The 20604-nt window shown below is 44.8% G+C and overlaps 1 long non-coding RNA gene and 1 pseudogene across 1 annotated transcript; one reads left to right on the top strand and one right to left on the bottom strand.

The window, feature by feature from the left end:
• Positions 1-14: 14 nt before the first annotated feature.
• Positions 15-19014, bottom strand: LOC119087351. Its single transcript, XR_005090761.1, has 5 exons — positions 18901-19014; positions 8508-8643; positions 5276-5322; positions 4693-4811; positions 15-121 (listed from the first exon to the last, which is right to left on the bottom strand). It is a non-coding gene; the product is annotated as an uncharacterized LOC119087351 (long non-coding RNA).
• LOC114707779 lies at positions 15282-15434 on the top strand (annotated as a pseudogene).
• Positions 19015-20604: the final 1590 nt, after the last annotated feature.

Here is a 20604-nt window from a genome sequence, read left to right on the forward strand (position 1 = left end):
ACCCTTACCTTGCGCAGCGTCCTCAGAGACCGTTCCCCCTGGCAGCCAGGTGATGTTTATATGCCCGCATCCGAATGGATCGGGCGGATAGCTGAGGCGTTTAAATAGCTTCTCCTTTATCCTTTCAGAATAAAGTCCACATTCATTAATGACACGCCCTACCTTTCCAATCCCTTTTCTATCCTCCCAGCATCACATAGCCAAGAGATTCTCGGATTGTTCTGTTTCTGCCCGGTCCCCCCCCACCCTAACCCGAGTCACCCCACCACCTCTCAAACTAACGTCTGCAGTCGATGCTCAGTCTCCTGCATTCATCATTGCAATGTTTTTTTGTTGATTAATGCCATATTGTTGCATTTAAAATCTCCAATGGCTTCTCACTACTGCCCACAGAATAATCTTAAGAAATCTCTATCTCCCTAGGCGGTGGTGGCACACGCCTTTAATCCCAGCACTCAGGAGGCAGAGGCAGGCGGATCTCTTGTGAATTCAAGGCCAGCCAGCCTGGTCTACACAGAGAAATCCTGCCTTAAAAAAAAAAAACAAAAAAAAACAAAAAAAAACCAAACCCAACCCAACAAACAGAGAAAGAATGTCTAACTCATTAGCAGTACTGCCCCTCATAAATTCTAAACTCCAGCATGGCCAAAGCGCTTTAGTTATCTCAAAGCCTATTCCCTCTGGCTGGAATTTACACAGGCAGATTCTACTCCTGACCTTCTACCTCTCACTGGGCTAATCATTATTCCCACAAGTCCTTCCTGAATTCAATTTCGTTTCCCTTTGGGAAGCCTTTTCTGACCCTCCTGTCTGGGTCAGTCTCCTCCTCCGAGTTCGCAGCCCCTGTGCCTTTCTGTCAGGTGGATCGGGCTGAGTTATCTGTCTCTTCCCTGTGGAAGGCCTGGCGTGTTGCCTAAGGTAGACTCTTTCCTTGGCTGAATGAACAAATGCTCAAACAGCAAATGCAAAGACAAGACAGACCAGGGTGTTCTCCAGCCACTCTCTCAACAAGAAGTCAAGATGTTGACTCTGACCGGCTTTGATTCACCATTGACTGATTTATTATATTCTTATAGTCAGGCACTATGCCAGCACAACTAATTTATGAAAACTGGCTTGTTCCTGTTAGAGCCAGGTTCATCTAGAACAACAAATAAACAGAAGAGCCATTGAGCTACCCCCTCCCCCGAGGCTTTTAGGGAAGTCTGACTGACGGTGTCATTTGGGTGAGGGTCAGAAGGGATTTTTCGAGATACTACAGTGTTTAATGGGTAAATCCCAAACATTTTTACTTTAAATACTAATTCTACAAAATCACTAACTCAGAGTGCACTCAAATTCTATGTTAAAAGCCAGCGGTGTTGATGAATGCCTATAATTCAAACACTCAGAGGGTTGAGGCAGGAGGATGTCTAGTTCAAGGCTAGCCAGTGCTACTTAACAAGAAAATCCTGCCTCAAAAATTTTTTCTGTATTCAATCTAACCAGGTTTTTTTGTTTGTTTGTTTGCTTTTGCCTTGAACTCACAGAGATCCATCTGCCTCTGCCTCCCAAGTGCTAGGATTAAAGGTGTGCATGACCACACCTGGCTTCTAACAAGTTTGTTTTAAAAACAGAAGCAATGCCAGGCAGTGGTGGTGCAAGCCTTTAATCCCATCACTCAGGAGGCCACAGCCAGGTGGATCTCTGTGAGTTCAAGGCCATCCTGGTCTACAGAATGAGATTCAGGACAGGCACCAAAACTACACAGAGAAACCCTGTCTCGGGGAAAAATATGTTTGCCGGGCGGTGGTGGCGCATGCCTTTAATCCCAGCACTGGGGAGGCAAAGGCAGGTGGATCTCTGTGAGTTCGAAGCCAGCCTGGTCTCAGAGTGAGTTCCAGAAAAGGCACAAAGCTACACAGAGAAACCCTGTCTCAAAAACAAAACAAACAAACAAAAAAAACCCAGAACCACCAGTTAGCTGGGCATGGTGACCCATGTCTGTTATTCTAGCACTTGCGAGGTGGAAGTAGGATGATCAGGGGTTCAAGACCACCTTCTGATACACAATGAATTCCAGGCCAGATTGAGCTACATGAGGAAACTGTTGTCAATAACTCCTCCCCATTGAAAGACAGTCTCACTAACAAGTAGCCCAGGCTGGCCTGGAATTCCACTCATCTTGCCTTTTAGCTTCCCAAATGCTGGGACTACAGATGTGTGCCCTTACATCCAGCACTTTGTCTTTATGTTTTTCCTGCCTTGTTCCTACAAGGTCATCCTATGTCATATATATGACCTACAAATATACACTCACTTCTTTATAAAGGTACAATTTTAGGCCCATGTGTCTGGTGAGAAAACAACTGTTGTGTGTTTCCATGAGCCTACTACCATTTTAATTAGAGAACAGTACTAAAATATTAGTCACCCTCTCGTTTGGTAGAAGTTCAAGACAGGTGTTAGTTACTTGTAAATCACCCCAGAGAGGATGATTTCGCAACAACACCTATAGAAAAAGGAAACACAGGCCAGGTGTAATGGTGTACACCTAATTCCTGATATTCAGGATTGCCGCGAGCTCAAGGCAAGCCTGGGCTACATAAGGACACCCAGTCTCAGAAAGGGAGGAAGGAAGGGGGGCAGGGCAAAGTGCTAGTCTCAAAAGCCTGATAACCCGAGTTCTATCTCTGGAATCCACGTCGAAGTTAGATGCAGAGACTCCTTGATGTTAGAATCCCAGCACTCCTACAGGCAGAGACAGGACCCCGTCACAGAAGCCGGAGTGTGCAGCATGGCCGCAGAAACCAGGAGGAACCTGCCTCAGCCAGGTGGACAGCGAGACCGGACTCCTGAAACTCGTCCTCTGGCTCCTGCAGGTTCACTGTGTCGTGCACCGAGAGCACTCACACGTCACACAGACACATTTTTTTTGTTTTGTTTTGTTTTTTGTTTTTTGTTTTTGTTCTTTCGAGACAGGGTTTCTCTGTGTAGCTTTGCGCCTTTCCTGGAACTCACTTGGTAGCCCAGGATGGCCTCGAACTCACAGAGATCCACCTGGCTCTGCCTCCCGAGTGCTGGGATTAAAGGCGTGCGCCACCACTGCCCGGCTAGACACATTTTTTTTCCTCTGGTTTTTTTGAAACAGGGTTTCTCTGTGTAACCTTGGCTATCTTGGAATTCTCTCTGTAGTCCAGGCTGGGCTCTAACTCACAAAGATCCTCCTGCCTCTGCCTCCTGAGTGCTGGATTAAAGCTATGTGCTACCATCACCTGGCGACAATCTTATCTTTTATTTAAAATATACAGCCTTTCAGAGTGCCTCTTCTACAGCCCACATACATAGTTTAAAAATAAATTTTTGAAACAACTAGGTGGTTATTGATATTGGTAATAAACTGCATATTCCATGATGATCCCATGAGAACATAATGGGGCTGAAAATTCCTTCCACCCCCATGATGTCACAGCCATTGTAAGGTCATAGCACAACACATAAAGGCTGGATTTGTGAAAATGCTAGTGTAAGCACACTTACTGTGCTGTCTGTCCTCTAGTATAGTGCAGGTTATGCACACTACATGATACTTCAAAACAAACAGCTATGTTATGGGCAGATCTATGCATTTCTTATATTATTCTTTTTCTCATTATTTTGGAAAATACTACCAGGTAATGAATGGTAGCACACACCTTTAATCCCAGCACTCAGGCAGAGGTAGGCAGTTCTCTGTGAGTTCGAGATCAGCCTGATCTACAGAGTGAGGTCCAGGACAGCCAGGGCTGCATAGAGAAACCTTGTCTCAAAAATCAAAATAAGCCAGGTGGTGGTGGCGCATGCCTTTAATCCCAGCACTCGGGAGGCAGAGCCAAGTGGATCTCTGTGAGTTCAAAGTCAGCCTGGGCTATGGAGTGAGTTCCAGGAAAGGTGCCAAACCTACACAGAGAAACCCTGTCACAAAAACAAAAACAAAAACCAGAGAAAATCAAAATAAAAAACAAAAACAAAAAAAGGAAAGAAAGAAAGCATTTCTACTATTAAAGGAAGTTCTGCTGTTCTTGTCGGTGTGGACAGAAGCTGCCCCATCTAGGTATCACCCACGCCTTATAGACTACCTCATACTTGCCCTAAAGTGCTAAACTCCCAATGTGTAATTGCCTCCAGGTAAGGTGGGGCAATATGATTAACTCCCTAAATTAATGCCTTCTATCTCATCTAAACTTCCTTCACTCATCTGCTAAACAGAGATCCTCACCTCTCTATGTAGATGATCCTTTTTCGGGCCGCCAGCTCACAAGAAGTTATTAGCTTAGGCTTGTTTCTAACTAGCTCTTATAACTTAAATGAACCCATATTTTTAAACCTACGTTCTTCCACGTGCTCACTACGTCATCTTCGTTTTGCCCACCCTTTTTCTTTCCCAGTCTGCCTGGTGACTCCCCTTTCCTCCTCCCAGAGCCCTCTCTGTCCAGGAGTCCCTGCTATTCCTCCTGCCTAGCTATTGGCTGTTCAGCTTTTTATTACACCAATCAGGGTGACACATCTTCACAGTGAACAAAAAGATTACTCCACAACACCTCTAAACTCAGAGAACACTACCCTCTAAAGTCTATAAAGACAAAGAATTTCCTTGTTTTACAGGTGGGTTGTGGTTGGGTCTCCTATCCCAGTTTCCTCCACTTCCAGTGGTCAGCTTTATTAAGGACTCACCTCCAATCGATCCCAGAGCATATGCCTACCGGACCTGGAATCTTTCTTATTCAAAACAGGTGGGCCTGTGAGATAGTTCCACGAGTGAGGTGCCTGCTACCAAAACTGACCCCCAGAGCCTATGTGGGGAAAGGAGGAAACCAGATCCAACAAGTTATCTTCTGACCTCCACATCAATCATAGCACGCACGAGCACACACACCCCAGGCTGATGTACTATGCCACCCCAGCTACAGCTTCATACAACTCATGATTTCATGATTACTACATCTCTCGATTGCATCATTTTCTCTCACTCTTAATCTCCTGTAGTTTGGGTTCATAATGACCCCTGAGCACACAAAACCCATCCCAGATGTTACCAACCATCATTTGACTGACCTAGAAATGAGTGTAAACTGATTAAGAAGCTGGGCACGCACACGTGACACACCCCTTTAGTCCTAGCTATTGGGAAAGCAGAGTCTGGAGAGTTGCTCAGGCTTAGGAAATCCTGGCCAGCCTAGCACACATAGCAAGGCTACCATTTAAGACATGACTAAGGACTGCAAAGGTGGAGAAGCTGAAGACAGCCGTTGCTCACCAATCAAGTCAGTCTTGTTCCCGCGAAGCTGCCAGGACAGCTGTGATCTTGGAGAAGAACAAATTGGTGGAATTCACTTAAAGATCTGCTTCACTGAAGGCAATGGGACTTAACAAATAAACAAACAAAAAACCCATAAAGGCTCTAGATTAGCTATAGAAAAAGTTGTTTCTTTGCAGAATGAGGGGTTGAACCTAGGGTCTTATGCACGCTGGGCAAGCACCCCACATTGAGCTACACCCCTAGACTTTTAAAATTATGTTTATTTTATCCAGGTGGTGGTAGCTGATCCTTGAACTCAGGAAATAGAAGCAGGTAGGTCTCTGAGTTCAAGGCCAGCCTGGTCTACAGAGTGAGTTCCAGGACAGCCAGGGCTGTTACACAGAGAAAACCTGACTGGAAAATAAAATACAATAATGATTATTTTGAGACAGGTTCTTAAAATAGTTGCCCAGGTTGACCATAAACTTGTTATGTAAGCCAGGCAGGCTTTGAATTTTCAATCCTCCTGCTTCAGCCTCTGGAAGAGCTGGGATTACGTGCATGTGCTACCAGACAAAAATGAATACTCCTAATGACAGGTATTGGTGTCTAGACACAGAAATTAATCCTTTTTCAACACCAAAACCACAACTGCTGTGACTGGGTTTGGGTTCTAGATCCCTGGCTCTAGGGGTGGTTGAGGGAAGGAAGGAAGGACAGACCCCCATACACATATATACAGGAAAGCTGAGACCAGGTTGGGGTCTGCTACCACTGGTGGAGGGTACGTACTACCACAGGGCGCATGGAACCTCAGCATGCCCATTAGGTACAGCACAGGGGTAGGGGAGCTGATCTTGGTAGGAGGTCTCTGAAGGCGCAGTTTCAGGCTGGAAACACCAGGGAGGAGGAAGCTGCAGTTTTTAGTTATTGTACACAGTGGTCGCTTTCTCTCGCTGGAACCTGGGAGGAAAGCTTTGCCATCCCTTTGGAGCCTGGTCCATGAAGGGAAATTGCTTTGCCTATTTCCCATGGGTTCAAAGCTTTGGTATCCTTGGCATCACAGTGCCCATGTCAACATTATAGTCACTCACTCAGGGGTCTCTCTGCTCCCCAACACAATCAAAGCAAGAAGCCTGCCATGCTGAAAGAAAAGCCTAGCCTGACTGTGATATTGGATTCACTGCTGTCTCTGGATAGCTGAGAAGATCATGAATCATTATTTTTGCTAGGAAAGTAGGTCAGTGACAAATCACTTCCCTAGCATGAACAAGGTCCCAAGTACATCCCTGGCACTGCCAAGAAAGGAGAGGGAGATGGGAGACAACAGAGACTAGGAGAATCATTCAAACCGGACAGGCGCCGCGGACACCTATAGTTCCCTCCACCTTAGGAAGCCTGAGGAGAGAGCATCACTTGAGCTCAGAAGTTGGAGACCAGCCTGGGAAGCACAGTGGGACTCCGCTTTGAAAAACAGGTGCCAGATGGGGCACTTAGGAGGCATTAGGTGATCCATAGTGCACTTGAGGCCTCCCTGGGCTCTATGAGCCCTGTCTCCAAACAAGACAACCTGAGGGAGCTGTTTTGGTTCATACCTACAATCTCAGTACTCATGAGGCTGAGGTGTGGGAGACCCACTCCCACCTTTTCCCCAGGGTACTCTTGAGGAGAGAGAAGTGAAATATTTAGATAGAAGGACAGAGGGGAGAGAGACAGATGGAAACACAGGATAGATCGGGAGGGCCTGGATCCTAATCCACCAGCCCCTTCTGTCTCTTCTAAAGGGCTTTTTATAGGAATGACAAGGGGTGGAGCAAAAGACCTCCCCCTAGCACAGCCAAGGGCAGACCCGTCCAATCATCTGGTAACCACGCACGCACGTACGTGGTCAATCCATCCCCTTATGCAGCTCTGCTGGGTAAAGCAAGCTCAAATTTCACTAGGAAACCTCTGTGGGCTCCCACACTGAGGTAAAAGACAAATTTTGTTCCCTCAAGAGCCAAACAACAAGAACAACAAAATAACAAAAGAGAAAGCCAATGGCTATGTGAAAACAGCAGGGTCATTTTGGGGCGGCTCCACACGCACTGACTGTGGAAGAAAATCACCTGCCAGAGCAAATCTTCAGTGGGGGGGGGGGGGGGGGCGGGGGATTGCCATTCTAGAAACAAACCGGAGTCAGTGCTGAGTCTCAAGGCTTTTAAGGATGGGATTGCAGTCTTGCTTGGGAACAGTGTGGTAGTTACAAATTGAAAGTCTGTGTGATCTGGTTAGAGAAAACCCCGGGGTCTCCAAGCACATCGGTACGTACACAATGCCCAAGTGCACCAGGAGCCACAAGAAACCTCCACCCAGCTTTTCTGAGATGTTGTCCTGAATTGCTGTGCTAGTGAGAAGGAGGACGGTTGTTAGAAATAACGTATTTCAAGAGCTTGATTATTAGTTGGGTCTGTTGGAGCAGCCCTGTGATCCTAGCTACTCAACAGCGGAGGCAGGAGGATTACAAACTGAAGTCCTGCCTGTGCTAGGAGAGTGAATACAGGGATAGCCTGGCTTTAGGAACTGAAAACCCATGTAAAAATAAGTAAGTCTGGGGCAACCCACTTCTGGGTTGGCTCCCTGTGTACTCTCTGGCCTTAGGGAGCTGTTTCTCAGTAAACTCTGCTTCCCTGCCTTAAAACAAAACAAAACAACAACAACAAAAAACCAAGCCAGTTGTAGTGTTGTACACTTTGGGAAGTGGAGACAGAACCAATAAGAGTTCAAGGTCATCCTCAGCTACACAGCCTGGGCTACACAAGATCCTACCTCAAACAAGGGGACTGGAGATATAGCTCAGTATTGGGTTAGCAGGTATGAGACCCTGAGTTCAAATCACTCGCACACACACACACACCACATACTTTTTGCTTATTATTGAGAATATTCTAATAAATTCTCCTGTGAGTGATGTTTATTTCAGTACCAAACTGCTGTTTCTCCATCCAACCTACCTCTTTGATCTAACCCTGAGATCAAGGAGTCATGATAGCTTTTAGAAAGTCCTGGGACTCAAGGAAGACCCTTGCCTAGGCTACTGCTGCAATGGGGGAGGGTGCTGAAAAGACACTGACGCAATTCTGGAAACACTGTGACATCTGTGACTGTATCTGGAACTTTGCCCTTGGTTGGGTGATGTCACCGAGGTATGAATGCATGGTATCTGGAATAAGACACTCAAGATGTTCACCCAGGACGACAGAGGACTCACCAGGGATGAGGAGGCAGCGATAGCTGCATGTGTAGAGATGGCCAACAATTTCACCTGCATGTGGATGAGGATGATGCTGAGCTCCCAGGAGAGGTTTCTTAGCAACTGGCCTGGGGGTTGATGGGAACAGGAACAGCTGCAGACAGGAAAGGGGAAAGTAAATGTCAGAGGAAGACAAATCCCAAGAAAGTCAGGAGGAGAGCTGAGAGGAAGCCTTGTAGACTTGAGTGATTTCCTCAAGAACCACTTCAAAATGAAGACTTGGCTGTAGCTTGATGGTAGAACACTTGCCTGGCATGGTTAAGGTTCTGTCCCCAGCACTGCAGGGACAACAAAGTCATATGGACCCTGAAAGATTTTCTCTTTTATTGTTGAGATTATAATATAATCACAGCAATTCTCACTTCCCCTTCCCTCCCTCCAAACCCTCCCCATACACCCCTCCTTGCTCTCTTCCTAATCCATGGCCTCTTCTTTTCATTAGTTGTTGCTACATGAATCTATGTATATACACATATATTTCTGAATATAACCTGCTCGGTCCATATACTGTTACTCATATGCATGTTTCCAGGGCTGACCATTTGGTATTGGATAACCAATTGGCGTGCTCTTCCCTGTTTCGCCCACTCTCAGCATTCCTTAGTTGCCTGTAGCTCTTTGTGTAGGGTTGAGACCTCATGGGCTCCCCATCCCACCCCATCCACTTTGGAATGCCTATTATTGCTGTCCTGGTTCAGCTCATGCTCACGCAGTCACGTGGTGATACTTTACGGGTTTACCTTCAGACATTCCTAGGAGAGAAAGACTCGCAGCAAATTCCCTGATCTTCTGGCTTTTCTGTTCCCCGAGCCCTAGGTGTAAGAGTATATCCATTGGGACTGGGCTCTACAATTCTACAATTTGATTGGGCAAGGGCTTTGACTCAGTCATTACTCTTGTCTTCGGCCTCTCAAGGAGGGTCTAACACTGTTTGAACTATAGATAATGTCTTAATTTATTTTGGGATATTTTATTTAAATTTTATTATGTTTTATGTATTTGGGTGTTTGCCCGCATATGTATTGGTGCACCACTTGTGTGCCTGGTGCCCATAGAAGCTAGAATAGGAAGTGGATCCCCTGGCACTGGAGTTGCAGACTATTGTGAGCTGCCACGTGGGTTCTGGGAATTGAACCGGAGTTTTCTGGGTTAACCTCTAAGCCATCTCGCCAGCATTAGGATGTACTTATTCAAAGAATTAAGAAGAGGAAATGATATGTGCCCTCTCATTGAAACATGAAGGAAAGGATGCACATCTGCCCACAGAGACTGGGATTTAAGAACTTGCAGAGAATTGTCAATAAAGTAATGGACAGAAATGAAAATGGTCTATCCGATAGGGAGTAGAATTGCCAGCAACGTGACCCCTCCTCCCAAGGATTATGGCTTCAAAATGTGTTGTGCAACGACAAAAACATTAAAAATCATGATGAAGGTATGGATAGAACATTGTGTTTGTTTGCCAAACTTGTTCCTGACAAATGGGGCTCTATGTGCCAAGACGGGAAACAACAGTCCTTGAAGCTTTTAGACAGAGAAATAAGCTCAAGACGCAGGATGATTTGCTTAGTGTTTGAACAGTAAGTAACAAAACACATTAGAAAGACAGGATGTGGGGAGGAGAAATGGAAAATAGCCTCTCTGCCTGTGTCCACAGGCTCTGTTCTGAGTTTATTAATGGAACACTAACAATGTGGCATGCCAGCAGGCTGAGCTGCACAGTTTATATGTATTGTAAAGGTGCCCGCCGACCCAGGGAACGAGAGGCAGCTGCGGTTCAGAAGCTTCTCTCCAAACTCCTGAAATTGCCCAGAGGGCAGAATCTGCCCATGTGGTGCACACTGTTCTAGTTTCCACAAGGGCGTCACAGAATATGGCAGAGGTCCTACCGTGGGTAATGGCGCAGGCCACTCATTAGTGTGTTGGGGTCTAACCCCTTAGCTGCCACAAGTGTTTTTCTCCAGCAACACTGGGGTCAAACTGAACATGTTGCCTTCGCAGAAACGAATGAAAAGATATGACTAATGTCCGTCATACACAGCCCGTTTTCTCGTCTTGCTCATCTTGTTGATAGTGCTGTGGGTGTTGATACACGCTCAGGACAGTTCATGACCTTATCTTCCTCTAATCCTACCATCAGGATTTAATGAAGGGAGAGAAGCAATTTATACAAGTTTTTCTATGACTTCCACAAATGGACTGTGGGGCACTTACACACCCAATAGACAAACCACACACACACACACACACACACACACACACACACACACACACTTCAAAATAGGGAGAGCAGGAATGAAAAAGGGAAGCTTTGGGGCCACAACTCTTAGACCCAACAACAGGGTTAAGCCTTGGGTGTAATGAGCACTTGTGAGGTGGAAGCAGGGGAATGAGGGATTCACATCATCCTGGGTTATGTAAGGAGTTTAAGGCTAGCCTGAGCTACAAGAGACAAAACCAAACCAAACAAATACCACTAAAAACGAAAAAGAATCACTAAGTAGAAATGAGATTTTTTTCAATCACTTTTTTCTTTTTTTTTTAGAGACAGGGTTTCTCTGTGTAGCTTTGTGCCTTTCCTAGAACCCACTCTGTAGCCCAGGCTGGCCTTGAACTCACAAAGATCCACCTACCTCTGCCTCCTGAGTGCTGTGAGTAAAGGGGTGTGCCACCACCGCCCAGTAAACATATTTTTCCCCCCTGAGACAGGGTTTCTTTGCATAGTTTTGGTGCCTGTCCTGGATCTCACTCTGTAGACCAGGATGGCCTTGAACTCACAGAGATCTGCCTGGCTCTGGCCTCCTGAGTGCTGGGATTAAAGGTGTGTGCCACCACCGCCCGGCTCAATCACTTTTCCTTATCCCTGACTTGGGAAAAATTTTGAAAATAATTTCTAAGGAATTTGTCCTCCACACTAGTCACCAGAACTCCGTGTGTCTAAACACACCAGGCTCTCAGCACCTCTTCCTCATATCTGGAAAGTTCTCCTAAACTAGGGGATTTTCTTAACTTTGCTTTTGCTGAGAATTGAACCTAGGGCCTTACAAATGTTAGTGAGCACTCTGCCTTGGAACTGTGTCTGTATTACCAGCATGTTTCTCCTCCCTTTCAAACTCAGCTCTTGAGCTTGTGAGATGGCTCATGCCGCCAAACCTGACAACCTGAGCTTGACCCCTAAGACCCACATGGCGGAGGGGTCAACCTACAAATTGTCCTCAGATCTCCACCTATGTGCCCTGGCATGCGTGTGCTCACAAATACACCCCTGAACCGCCCCCCAAAAAATGCAAATGCAATTAAAAGTGGAGGGTGGCAGTGCACACCTTTAATCCCAGCACTCGGGAGGCAGAGATAAGCGGATCTCTGTGAGTTCGAGGCCAGCCTGATCTACAGAGTGAGTTCCAGGACAGTCAAAGATTACATAGTGAGACCGTGTCTCAAAATACACAAGCCAACAAACAAATATAATTAAAAAGAAAGAAGGAGCTGGGTAGTGGTGGTGCACGCCTTTAATCCCAGCACTCAGGAGGCATAGCCAGGAGGATCTTTGAGAGTTCGAGGCCAGCCTGGTCTACAGAGCGAGATCCAGGAAAGGCGCAAAGCTACACAGAGAAACCCTGTCTCGAAAAACCAAAAAAAAAAAAAAAAAAGAAAGAAAGAAGAAACAAGCAAACAAACCTGGGGGCTGAAGAGATAGTTCATCAGTTGAGTGCTTTGCCTCAGTTTGGTTCCCAGAACCCACATGGAGGCTCCCAACTCCCTGTGACTCCAGTTTCAGGGAATCTAATAGCTCTTCTGACCTCTGAGGGGAACAGGCACCCACATGATGTACATACACACACACATATATATATATATATATATATATATATATATATATATATATAAGCAAAACACTATGCACATGAAAATAAAAATATGTCTTTAAAAGAAAACTCTGCTAAAAAGGCTGAAACTTGGGAGGGAGGGGAAGGGAGAAATAATGTATTTTAGAACCTCAAAAAATAAAAGAAATAATTTAAAAGATAAAACTCAGTTCTCTGGGAAGCCCTCTCTGGTACTTCTTTTTCGACAGATACCTTCTCGGTCACCTGTACTCCCTCAGGACTTGCTACACGGCAGTGGCATTGACCATGTCTGCTGACCTTCCTAGACCGCGTGCTATTTCAGTAGCCATTCTGCTGGAATCGGATCAGATTCTGTGCTTTTGACTAACAAAATGTGGCAAAAACTGGGTTAGGTGACATGTGCCTTTGATCCCAGCATGTGGGAAGCAGATGCAGGCAGATTTCTGTACATTGAAGGCCAGCCTGATCGACGTTAGCAAGTCCCGGGCCAGCCTGGGCTACAAAGTTCATGGCGATCCTCTTGCCTCAGCCTCCTTTGTGATTTGGGATATTTCTCTCTGACAAGTCTTTCAGTCCACTTGGGGACACCTCACATTGAAATTCTTTTTTTTTTTTTAATTCTTTTTGCCATGACACTTACCCCTCTGCTCCCTCATGGCTCTTCAGCTCCTTCCTGGACTTCCTCCCTCCCCCAGGAGCTGACTATATATACATACTCCTAGATCTGCAGCCCTCTTCTTAACCCCTACTCTCAGAGCTACCTACTCTGGCTCTCCTTGTGCCCTCCTGGGCCTGTATGTTGTGAGTTTTCTTGCCTCTCCCTAGGAGCTGCCTGCTAAGTCCCCCAGCTTCTCTGTGCCCTCCTGGCTTCTTCGATACTGGAACCTTCCTCCAGTGAAGTTCCTGCTTGTTTTTCCTTGTCTCTTACGGCCACACTGTTCTCTGCCTCTTAGCTGCCTAACCCGCCCTATAGTGGGTTCTTTTCATGACCCTTCCTCCTGTTCTCTCTGATGCAATTCCTTCCTTGGACTTAATTAAAAGAAAATCTTTTATTGTTGTTGTTATTATTATTAAGAAATTTTCTATTCATTTTACACACCAACCACAGATTCCCCTGTCCTCCCTCTCCTCCCTCCCCTCTAGCCTTCCCCCTCAACCCACCCACTATTCCCACCTCCTCCAAGGCAAGGTCTCCCATGGGAAGTCAACAGAGCCTGGCACACTCAGTTGAGGCAGGTCCAAGAACCTCCTCCCTCACTAAGGCTGTGCAAAGTATCTCACCATAGGCACTAGGCTCCAAAAAGCTGGCTCATGCACTAGGGACAGGTCCCAATCCCACTGCCTGTGGGCTCCCTAAACAGTTCAAGCTAAACAACTGTCTCACCAATCCAGAGGGCCTAGTCCAGACCCATGGAGGCTCCACAGCTATTGGTCCACAGTTCATGCATTTCCACTAGTTTGGCTAGTTGTCTCTGTGTTTTTCCCCATTATGGTCTCGATGAAGGTCTTAAGAATAGAAGGTTGTAAAAACTTAGAGATAAAAGGAATTTAGGATCATTTGCTTGTGCAGTGGCAGAAGTTGTTACAATCTGTGAGAATTTGGAACTCTTTGGCCAGCAAGCTACACTGAGGCCAATCTATTTTTAGTAAGACAATGAGGCTTGGTCTAAGATGATGGTCTTGCTCATAGAATCCTCTCTCTCTCTCTCTCTCTCTCTCTCTCTCTCTCTCTCTCTCTCTTTCTCTCTCTCTCTCTCTCTCTCTCTTGGACTCCTGGAGCTTGGCCTAGGACCCAGGTGTGGATCTCTGAATCTGCTTCCATCAGTCACTGGATGAGGGCTCTATGATGACAGTTGGGGTATTCAGCCATCTGATCAACAGAGTAGGCCAGTTCAGGCACCCTCTGGACTATTGCCAGTAGTCTAAGGTGGGGTCATCCTTGTGGATTCCTGGGAACTTCCCTAGCACCCTGCCTCTTCCTATTCTCATGGTGTCTTCATTTATCATGGTATCTCTTTCCTTGCTCTCCCACTATGTCTCTGTTCCAGCTCAAACCTCCCATTCCCCTATGTTCTCACCCCCCCATCCCCTTGCCTTCCATTATCCCCCTCACCCCCAGTTTGCTCATGTAGATCTCATCTATTTCTCCTTTGCTGGGCAACCCATGTGTCCTTCCTAGGGTCCTCCCTGCTAGCTAGTCTCCCTGGAGCTGTGGGTTGCAGTCTGGTTATCCTTTGCTTTAATATCTAGTATCCACTTATGAGTGAGTACATACCATGTTTGTCCTTCTGAATCTGGGTTACCTCACTCAGGATGATATTTTCTAGTTCCGTCCATTTGCCTGCTAATTTCACGATGTCATTGTTTTTCTCTGCTGAGTAGTACTCCATTGTGTATATGTACACATCCATTCTTCAGCTGAGAGGCATCTAGGTTGTTTCCAGGTTCTGGCTATTACGAATAATGCTGCTATGAACATAGTTGAGCATGTGTCCTTGTGGTATGATTGAGCATTTCTTGTGTATATGCCCAAGAATGGTATAGCTGGGTCTTGAGGTAGATTGATTCACAATTTTCTGAGAAACCGCCATACTGATTTCCAAAGTGACTGTACAAGTTTGCATTCCTGCCAACAGTGGAGGAGTGTGCCCCCTGCTCCACATCCTCTCCAACATAAGCTGTCTTCAGTGTTTTTGATCTTAGCCTTATACTTAGACAAGTATAAGATGGTATCTCAGAGTCATTTTGATTTGCATTTCCCTGATGACTAAGGATGTTGAGCAATTCCTTAAATGTCTTTTGGCCATTTGAAATTCTTCTGTTGAGAATTCTCTGTTTAGCTCTGTAGCCCAATTTTTAATTGGATTGTTAGGTATTTGGATGTCTAGTTTCTTGAGCCTTTTGGCTAAGATCAAGTGTAGTATCTGTTCTTATCAGAGATTTTCTTAAGGCCTCGCTGTCTTACTAAAAACAGATTGGCCTCCGTGTGGCTTGCTGGCCAAAGAGTTCCAAATTCTCACAGATTGTAACAACTTCTGCCACTGCACAAGCAAATGATCCTAAGTTCTTTTTATCTCTAAGTTTTTACAACTTTCTATTCTTAAGTCTTTTATCTCTATGACTTCTCTGTGCTTTGCTCTCAAGAAATCTTTTAAGACTATTGTGTAAACAGCCTTTATCTTGCATGTGGTTAAATAATCTATAAAATATGAAACAAAATTTGGTGTAAAACTTATAGCAAAAAGCTTACAGTTAAACCCTATACAGAGGAATTTTAATTTGCTATACAATATCCTATATATATATGTGTGTTTCTACTATGGTTTACTGTATACATAATTGGATTCAACTCCTGTTTAAAAATTAGAGGCCGGGCGGTGGTGGTGGCATATGCCTGTAATCCCAGCCAGCACTCGGGAGGCAGAGGCAGGTGGATCTCTGTGAGTTCGAGGCCAGCCTGGTCTACAGAGCTAGTCCAGGACAGGCTCCAAAGCTACAGAGAAACCCTGTTTCGAAAACAAACAAACAAACAAAAAGATCAAAACTAGGAAAACATGCTTTTTTTTTTTTTTTAAGGAAAACATGTTTTAGCAGCAACCATGTGACTTGCCTCCATCTTGGCTGATGACCTCATCCAGATGTAAGCAGCAGCATAACTAAGGTAAAGAGTACATGCCACATGATCTCACCATCTTTAGACGACTACATGGCATAAAGCAATTCTAGACTTCTCAGTCCTACCAAGCCCTTAGTTTATCACTGTGTGTCTTTTTAGAGTAAGGAAGCAACAAGTCTCCAAAGTATTTTGGATTAGTATGGATTTTTGTATGTTCATAAAAATTTAAGGTTATATTTGCTACAGCAAACTATATATATGATTCAACTCTGGTTTACAATATACTCTATATACTGATAAAAATTTAGGTTTTTTTTTTATAGGTATAAAGGCCTATCCAGATTAACAAAAGCTGACTTAGAGGTTTACATTAAGCACTTATGTCTTTGCCAATTGTTCAACACTAAGCTGCTAGAAACAACATATGTTTGATAAGTAAGATATATTTGATAAATAAGATATGTTTGAGATTTTTTTAAGGCTACTCCTAACAGATAGAGCTGCAAAATCCTAATCTTACAAAAGCTACTAACTTATTGTTAACTGTTAAAGAGAATATGCAAGTTAATAGTCATCTTATAAAGGATCAAATTCTTTAATGTGTTCAGAACTATGCTTGCAGTCATACTAAGTATTAATGTAATTAATTAGAGGAATAAGCTTTATTTAGCTTCCTTATATGTTTTCAAAGTTAGGCCTAAATCAAGTAATTAAATCAGGTATACTGAATAGATTGATGGTCCTCAAACTCTTCAGAAATCTTCTGAATATGACATTTAAAATGTTCAATAACTGGGTGGTGGTGGCGCACGCCTTTAATCCCAGCACTCATGAGGCAGAGGCAGGTGGATCTCTGTGAGTTTCAGGCCAGCCTGGTCTATGAAGCAAGTTCCAGAACAGGCTCCAACCCTGTCTCGAAAAGCCAGGGTTTATTATATATAACAAAATAGCTTAAGCTGGGCATGGTGGTGCACACCTTTAATCCCAGCACTCAGAAGAAAGAGGCAAGTGAATCTCTGTGAGTTCCAGGCGAGCCTGGGCTATAGAGCTAGTTGCAGTTGCAGGACAGCCAGGGATACACAAAGAAACCCTGTCTGAAAAAACAAAAACCAAAAATGGAACACCAAAAACCCCACAAGCTTCCCATAACAGAGAGAAGTTCCTGGCAACATGTCTGGGATCTCCTCCAAAGAAGGTGATGGAGCACAGAAAAACTCCACCTGGAGCCTGCTTTCAATGTGGCAAAGCCGGCCACTGTGTGAAAACTGCAGGGACCCTGTCTAAACGGTGGACAAGCAGGACACTGGGGAAGTTGATTGTCATACTGTGCCTAGACAAGGTAGGCCAGTCCCCCCAAATTCCTCCTCCACAAGGAAGTCTGTTGGGCCCCGTGGCCAAAGATTGACACTGCCCTGGGACCTCTGCTCCCAACAACCATTGAGGAACCTAGGGTGATTGTCCGGGTAGCTGCTAAGTCTCTGTCATTTTTAGTAGTTTCAGGAGCTATTTGGTCTATACTTCCTGCTTACTCAGGTAAAATTTATCCTTCTCAGATCTCTGATGCTGTTGATGACTAAGCTAATGATAGCTCTGTCTGTTTAACCGCAGCAACCAAGGCTCCAGATGCCTTCGCAGTTGTCAAGTCTCACTTTTCTAGGCCTTCAGCTGAGAAACACAGTTTACCTTGCTACCAGACTAAAAAGAGATAAACTCACAAAACAGGTTTCAAAGTAGCTTTTTACTATTCGTTTAAAGGAACTTGCTTTACAATGACTACTGTCAGTAATCACCCACCTGTATCTCGTGGTAAATAATAACTGGAATAAAAAAAGTTTAAAGTTTATGTAAGTTTAAAGGTATAAGAAAGTGACTTAAGGCATATAAAAAAACGAAAACCACTTCAGATTTCTTTTCCTCACTATGCTATTGTTATACTAAGACTTCAAAAATTCAGCATATTAACAATCAATGGAGTTCTGATAAGCTATTAATCTAGCTCTGGTAAAGCACTGTTACTGTTATCATAGCCACAAGCTCAAAAATTTAAATTTCCTTTGGTTGTCTTCTAAGTACAGACTTTAAAATGTTTCTCCTTGGGGCTAAAAACACCTGTCCAGTCTATATACACCCAGTCTCTGGATAGAGGAAAGAGTGTTAATGCTTTTAACCAAAATCATTTTTAGGTTCCCAAGCTTTTACTATGAGTCAAATGAGTCTACTGCTCTTTCTGTAGAGTGGATTTCAGTACAGATTACAAACAGTGGTAATGCTAACGTACCTACAACTTACCTCTTTTTATAAACTTAAAAAAATTCTTGTAAGCTTCAGGCAATCAATTGGATCCATCTCTCACAGGTCAAATGGACTCCAGATGAGTACTGTCAATCAACAGCCTGTTTCCTACCTGCCGATTCCCAAGGGTGGGATCTCTTCCCTTTTCCTGGTCTTGGGACTCCCCTTTCCCAACTACCAGGACCGTGGGCTAAACGTTTCAAATGTGCACCCAAGAAAAAAATTTCCCCTAAACTCTTTAACTTTACTTCCTGTCCCTGATACATGTTCCAGCAGATTTCCAATCAATCAAGACTGCAAACTGCTCCAACTGCTGCCTGCGTGTCCCTAGTCCCAGACGGTCCTGCAGAGAGCCAGTGAAACAGCCTGCTCTTCCTGAACTTGGCCTTCATTCCAGCCTTTTGATTCCCTAACAATGACACTCCAATGCCAGCAAGGAAGTAGTCATAGAAGATTAAACCCCTTGTCATTCTTTTATTAGCAACAAAAAGGCTGATGTGTTAAGTTTCAAACCCAGGACAAATGCTGAGGTGCCTGCTTAACATATCAAAGTAGACCTGACTGCCAGGTTCTCCCAGCATCCCCCAGTCCCTACCTGTTACAGGGTATGGCTAGCATACCCCATCCTCTCCCGTCCAGTCCAGGAGCTCTTCCCTATACAATCCAGGTTTTGGTTACCTGCCCCTTTTTGTACCTTTGGTCTCTAGGTTACTTCACCTGGTTCCCTCCTCTCTCCTCCTCCTCCTTCCCCGCCCGCCTCCTCTCCCCACGTGGTCTGCTCAGCCTGGTCAGGTCCACTTTGGACTCTCCCAGATGTCTCTGCCTCTGACTCTTCTCTCCCTTTATAAAGCTACAATAAACTTTCTCCTCCACCATACCTAGGAGCAGTCATGTCCTTTCCTTTCCTTTTTGGTTTTTGGGTTTTTTGTTTTTTTTTTATTCAACACCCTGTCTCAAAAACAAACACACACATACAAAAAACAACTAAGCAAAAGAAAACCTTCTAAGATCTTAGAGTTGCTAAAGGCAAGGCTGAAGATTGTGACTCGTGCCTGTGGTACCTACCCATGAGTATCGCTCTAAGTGTGAGACCATCTTGGGCTATAGAGTAAGACCCAGTCTCAAAACAAATAAAGGCACTGTCTCATAGATCATTCAAAACCCCTTGCAAGGAAAGGAATGCAAGGTCTGCCGTGCCTCAGAGACCCTTGCTGCTGAGCAAGCTGGCCTCACTTAGGTTTGTCCCACATCAGCTTCACAAGGCCTGTATCAAGGCTGCGAAAGACATTTATGGCTTTTTTCCCCACAAGCTAACAGAGTTGAGTATACTGATATACAGGAACTCCCCAATTTATAAAAAGGATGCATTAGATCCCTCTGAAACCCACGGACACAATACAAAACAAAGAGGCTTCTGGGTCCCCACCTACCACGGCCAGAACAGACTGAAGAAAGCACTGAGCGACAAAAATCGGGCTGTTTCTTAAGGGAATGGTAGATGACTCATAGAGCAGAATCCAGTCACAAAGGCTTATTCTTAGAGAGCAGAATGCAGCTGTAATTAAAGAGCCAGCCAGTAGAGCTGGCCAGACTTCAGAATGTCTTGTTTCATTGTTTAAATTCATTTAATTTGTTCCTTTTTTTTTTTTTTTTTCAGTGCTCGGCACTAAACCCAGGACCTTGTGCCTTCCGGGCCAGCTCTACCACTAAACTAACTCCCTAACTCCTATTTTTTTTTTAATAATAAAAAATTAAGTTAAAAAAGCAGTGTGTGTGTGTGTGTGTGTTTGTGTGTGTGTGTGTGTTCAGAGGACAACTTGTAGGAGCTCTTCCCACCATGTGGGTTCTGAGGATTGAACTCAGGTCCTCAGGCGTGGAGGCAGGCTCCCTTGTCTGCTGAGCCCTCTTGTTGGTCTTCGAAATTTGTGTTTGAAGCAGGATATCAGTATAGAACCCACTAGGCAGGTGAGAACACCTTTGAACTTACTGAAACCCTCCTGCTTCGTGGTCCCTTGTGCTGAGATTATTGGTGTGTACCATCATTTCTAGATTAAGAAAATTCGGGTGAGTGTTAATGCACTTTAATTTTTTTTTTATTTATTTATGTGTGAGTGTATGTGTGTAGGTCAGGAGTTGGCAGGTGTCCATAGAGCCAGAAGAGGGCATTAGTCCGACCATCTGGAGCTGGAGTTAAGGGCAGGGGTGAGCTGCCACACATGGGTGTTGGGAAGAGCAGCAAGTGCTCCTTATCACCACCAGTTAAAGTTGTTTTTTTTTCTTCCAGCACTATGCTTCCCCC

This window comes from Peromyscus leucopus, chromosome 2 (genome assembly GCF_004664715.2).
Source record: "Peromyscus leucopus breed LL Stock chromosome 2, UCI_PerLeu_2.1, whole genome shotgun sequence".
Lineage (NCBI taxonomy): Eukaryota > Metazoa > Chordata > Mammalia > Rodentia > Cricetidae > Peromyscus > Peromyscus leucopus.